Source organism: Glycine max, chromosome 10 (genome assembly GCF_000004515.6).
Source record: "Glycine max cultivar Williams 82 chromosome 10, Glycine_max_v4.0, whole genome shotgun sequence".
Taxonomy (NCBI): domain Eukaryota; kingdom Viridiplantae; phylum Streptophyta; class Magnoliopsida; order Fabales; family Fabaceae; genus Glycine; species Glycine max.
The window spans coordinates 27,925,999-27,932,430 of NC_038246.2; positions in this window are offsets into that span (position 1 = coordinate 27,925,999).

A 6,432-nucleotide genomic window follows, 5' to 3' on the forward strand; every position below is an offset into this window, starting at 1 on the left:
ATTAATAATTAAATTATTTAATAACTTGATATAGAATTAAATTTAATAACATATCAAATATTATATTTATGAAAAATATTTAATAGACATTTTAATAATTAATACCATCATTAATTAATATAATTTAATTCAATAATGACATTAAATGTCAATTAATACATGTACTTTGGATATATAAAATTAAGACTTGTTAAATAACATAAATTAAAATAAAACATTAAATTTCTTTTCAATAAAATAACAAAGATAATATTATAAAAATAATTTAATTTCATTGGACTGTCGATGTAAATTATTTTACATTACCAACCAATTAGAACCTTGCTGATATGACTTTATAGAAAATTATTATAATATCAATCAATTTAATACATATGGTAGTTTGTGATTAGATGACAATATATAAGTCACATGAAACGGCCTAGAAAGTATTGGTGGAAAACCATCTCAATTCTAATTAATAAGTGTTATTCTTATTTAATTTTTAGTTCAATTCACTCTCTTCATGATTTCCTCCAATGACTTCTATCACCACTTTCTCCTTTAAATTGATGAATCTCTTCAAGGATACATGGTGAACAAAACAACTAAGTGTGCCTCCAAACTTAGGTTTGTTTCTACTTCCATACTCTTTTGTTTTTTTAGTTTCTTCATTTCCTTTTATTTAAATGTTTTATTTTATTTTGAGTTTTTTTCCTATCATTTCATTTCTTTCAAATAGTATTGTGAGGAAAGTTCAAAATTAAACTCTATTGATAGTATATTTTTTTGTATTGAATCGAATATTGAAACATGAAACTCAATAACTCTCTGTTCCTTTGTATCTGCGAGTTCAAATATATATAAAAAAATTGGCTCTTTATTCTTTCAATGATCAAATTGGTAATATCGGGGAGGGACTCTTTATGCTTTCTTCAAGAATCAACAAGATATTTTCTAAGTACAATGGATTCCTGAAGGTATGGTAGACAAGGGATGTATTAATAATGTGAACATATCACTGGCTAAAAGCATTAGGATTTCCTACATGAAAAAATTACCACCATATATTGTTGGAAATAAATTTGTATGCCCACGATCAAAGTCATCATGTAATCAATTCTAATTTTAATAATAAAGTATTATTTTATTTTCATTGTCATATTTCACTATTTGATTAAATGGTCCATTTGATAATGTTCTTGATTAAAATTAAAGACTTGTTATTATAATAGAGATTATGATAATGAGAAACATGTTTGTTCTAATTTTAATCTAAACCGTTCTTGATCTTAGGATTATTGTAAATAGGATATCAATAATCCAGATAGATTAATATATATGTGATAGTATTTATTGAATAAATATTAATAGATCTCATATATTAATTTGCATATATAGATGAGTCACATGTTGATGTGATCATTGAACAAACTCAATTGAAATTTTCAAATGGTTAAAATTTACCATAAACTGTCAATAAAAAATTTTCAATAAGAGGTATAATAACTTTCTTTGACCTTAGATTGTCATAGTAATTAACAGGTTATTTGTGGTATTTTGATTCCAGACATCTAATGCTTTAGAGCACTTGTTCAATGAATATTAGATATGATTAAATACCTATAGAATTAATGATTAATCAAGAAGGAATCCATCAACTCTTGGTAATGAGTTTGAGCTCTATGAATAAAATTATATCTTGGCCAAGAAAATTAAATGAAAGAAGAAATGAGTTTCTTAAGTCATTATGAGTTAACTCAAAAGGGTTTGACAGTAATACCATACTCTAGAGTTAACCCAGAGCTGTAAAGATGGAAGAAATTATTACACTACTCTTCTAATGGTTCTTAAAAGTAAAATGTTACTTCATGCTATCCGGACGTTAAGGAGTGTTACTAGACGCCTACCTTGATTAGTATATATTTTTTATTAATATATTACCGGCTTAGTATTGAACCTACATGGTCATACACAAACGAGTGTTCTAATCTTTGTTAAAGAAATTATTTTAATATTTGATTATTAATTAAATTAGAGAATTTAATATGATCAAATGATTAATTGATTTCAAAAAGGTGGAATATTATTATATTTTTGCTAGCATTGAAAATATAAAATAATATAAAAGATTTGGTGAAAGAAGAGAAACAAACATGTATGATTTTGTATTTGGAATTTGGGTTGAAAAGGTGGCTAGATACAAGTTTGACTTGGTCAATTATTATTTCAATTTTAATTGCTAAATGGTTAGCAATAAAAGATAACAAAAAATAATATAGTTTAAAAAAGGATACTATCAATAATGATTTTGATTTGATAAAAAATTTGGTATCCTTAGCGTGCTATAAATAGAGCCTTGTGCTGCATGTTGAAAGGATCCCAAAAATCACTTCTCTATTCTTATTTTTCCACTTGTCAAAGTTGTTGACGAATACAGGTCAGTCTCGGTGAGGATACACGTAAAGTCTTCACACTATTGAAGAATTTTTATGCTTCAAGAGTTCATCAACAGGTACAGTTTTAATATGTCATCTATTTATAATATAATTTAAATACAAAATAGATCATTTTATTCCACAATGTGTGTTTTTGAACACCTTTTTTCCTACAATTGGTATCAGAGCCATGGGTCTTTTGTATTTAAATTATATTTAACAAAAATTTGAAAAAATTTCAATTTTTATTTACTTACACGTAATGTTGCCTATTATGATTGCATGATTACATTGTCAAATCAAATTATTATTTTTTTGTTTTGTGCAATTTGTAATCTTTTTACGTGGATGTTGTTTTGAATCGGCGAAATATTTGCAATTAGTTGTTAATACGGTACTTGATTTGCTGGAGGTGTTCCATATCATATACGTTGGTATTTTTATATAAAGGAGAATAAAGTTTTTGTTTTGTTTTATTTTATTTGGATTCCTTTTAAAAGATTAAACCTTTCCTTCAATTTTGAGTAATTTGTTATTAATTCTTTTATTTTCAAATTGATGGATATTAATTTAATGGAAAGACGCTGCAATAGGATATGTGATATCAAAGAGGTATGCGCTTCAAGTATTGTATCTCGTTCAATTATTTGAGAGAATTTTTTTTATATGCTATGTGCGTAATTATATAATTGTTATATATCTAAATGATAAATAGGTTTGTCATCTGATTTATCTTACATATTAAATTGCTTAATCATAAGGAACGACCTGATTACCAGGGGCCTTATAGAAAAAAGATAAATTGAGACATATGATGTAATTTTTTTAATGATTAATAATAAGGAACGACCTGACGAACAAGAGACTTATAATTAAAAGTTATTTTTTTGTGCTATTTTTTTTCCTCGCATAAGATGCATGTTTTTTAAATTAATTATATACTGAGCACCTAGACAACCTAGGGAAGTATTAATATTAATTTATTGATATCAATAGGATTGGCCTGACAACTAGGAACTTATGTGATATGATATTTCTTATCTTGATTTGAAAATGTATATGATACATTGTCTTAGAATGTGTATGAGAAACGAATTGATAACCAAGTGGCTCGCTCATAACTTTTTAAGAGGCTTTATGTAATCCTCACTTGCTGCAAATGAAAAAGGTTGGACCCCATGTTCTTAAGAAGATTGATCTCATAGAACAACTTGAAAAGTTGGGGTGCACTCTTAGGAGAGAGCTTTCTCAAGATTTGATTTTGCAATCATTTTCTGATTCATTTTCACAATTTATTGTGAATTTCAACATGAATAAGATAAGTTGTGACTTGCATGAGATGCTTAATCTGTTAATTGATTATGAGAATCAAATTGCTTCTGAGAAGAAGAAAGGAATTGTCATGGTAGTTGGCAAGAACTCCAAGAAGAAAGGCAAAGTACCAAAAAGGAAGCAACTTGGACCTAAGGGTGGTATGACCAACCCCAAGAACAAAAGGAACAAGATTGACCAAACTGATGTTGAATGTTTCTTCTGTAAGGAGAAAAGGTCACTCGAAGAGAAATTGCAAGAAGTGCCTTGATTCTTTGAAAAACAAGAAACAAGGGACTACAGATAACTAGATGGTTGAAGAAAGGAGAAATAAATCTACAAGTAAGGAATGGAGCAAATGTTGTCGCCTTAGCTTCAGGATCAGTTTCTTTAATAATGCCTACTGGCAAAGTACTAGTATTGGAAAATTGTTATTATGTTTCGAAATTTGTTTCTAACATTATTTCAATTTCCATGTTGGACAAGCGAGGTTTTCGCATGATCTTTAATAATAACATTTGCTCAATTTATCATGATGATGACTTATATGTGAATGGTTATCTCCAACGCGACATTTATGTCTTACTTGATGTGAATCATAACTCGATTATGCATGTTTCTTCTAGTTTCAAAAGAAAAAGAGATAATCAAGTAAATAAAACATATTTTTGGCATTGTAGGCTAGGTCACATCGACGAGAAAAGAATTAACAAGTTGCACAAGGAAGGTTACCTTGATAATTATGAATCATATGAAACTTGTGAATCTTGTCTCAAAGGAAAAATGACTAAATCTCCATTTATTGGAAGTGGAGAAAGAGCTTCTGAGTTATTGGGACTAATTCATACAGATGTTTGTGGGCCCATGAAGATTCAAGCCAAATGAGGATATTCTTATTTTATCACCTTCACTGACGATATGTCTATATATGGATTTTTGTATCTTATGAAACATAAATCTGAATCATTTGAAATGTTTAAAAAATTTTATAGTGAAGTTGAAAATCAAACTGGTAAAAGTATCAAAATGCTTAGATCTGATAGAGGAGGAGAATATCTTAGTGATAACTTTATTGACTATCTAATGGAGAATGAGATTCTCTCTCAGTGGACACCTTCGGGAACACCACAACACAATGGTGTATCTAAAAAAAGAAATTGAACCTTACTAGATATGGTTAGATCCATGATGGGGTTCACGGATCTTCCATTAAACTTATGGGGATATGCTTTAGAAGCAGCAACCTACTTGCTAAATAAAGTTCCTACAAAAGCAGTCTCTACAACTCCATATGAGATATGGAAAGGAAAGAAACCAAGTCTTAAACACATCAAGGTCTGGGGTTGCCCTACTTATGTTAAAAGATTGCGAACAGATAAACTTGAGGCAAGGTCTGATAAGTGTAGATTCATTGGTTATCCAAAAAAAACAATAGGATATTATTTCTACCAACTTTCTAACCATAAAGTGTTTGTGGCAAGAGGAGCAACCTTTTTAGAAAGAGAGTTTCTTGTAGAAGGAAACCATGGTAAAGAAATTGAACTTGATAAGACTCAAGTCACCAATGATAACATAACTCAAGAACATGAGATGGAAACTGAGAGGCCTTTCTTTGATGTTTTGAAATTAGGACAAAGCTCTTCAACTCAAACGATTATGGCTCAAGAACCAACTACTGTTCAAGAACAAGTCGTTATTCAAGAAGAAGTTAATGAACCAATCTTAGAACAATTGCAACAACCTTTGAACCTAACACAAGAACCTCTTAGAAGATCTACTCGAATGCATTGTGCACTTGTTAAATTAAACTTAATGGTGCAAGATGACATGTCAAATGAGGTTTATCATAATGATGATGACCTTAAGAGCTATGAAGAAGCCATGAGAAGCTCGGATTGCAACAAATGGCAAAAAGCCATGGAATCTGAAATAAAATCAATGAAGATCAACAAAGTATAGACTTTAGTTGAATCTTTAAAGGATATAAAATCAATTGGTTGTAAATGGGTTTACAAGAAAAAGATTGGAGCAGATGGAAAGGTCCAAACCAATAAAGCTCGCCTTGTTGCTAAAGGATATCGTCAACAGTAAGGAATAGATTATGAAGAAACATTTTATCCTGTGGAAATGCTCAAATCAAATTCGGATTCTACTTGCCATAGCAGCATACTATGATTATGAGATATGACAAATGGATGTGAAAACAATTTTCCTTAATGGTGAGTTGAAAGAGGAAGTGTACATGACACAACCTGAAGGATTCACATCATTGGCTAGTTGTAATGAAGTTTGCAAGTTGCAACGATCTATATATGGATTGAAACAAGCTTCTAGAAGTTGGAACATTCATTTTAATAAGACAATCGAAAAGTTCAAGTTTGTTAAATGTGAGGAAGAGCCATCTATTTACAAAAAGGTCAATGGGAGTGCAATTATTTTCTTAGTGTTATATGTAGATGACATATAACTAATTGGAAATGACATACCAACATTGCAATGCACAAAGATTTGGTTATCAGAACTGTGGCATCCCCAAAATAATGACTGGTTTAATAGTAATGATTTAATTAACAAAAACCATGGTAAATTTTTTTTTCTTCTTTTTCTTTTTCATTTCTTTCTCTTTTCACCAAAACAAGGTTTAGAAGGAAAATCCTCACTATAGAGTCCTGAATGGCTAGTTCACAACTCTATTCGGAGTCAT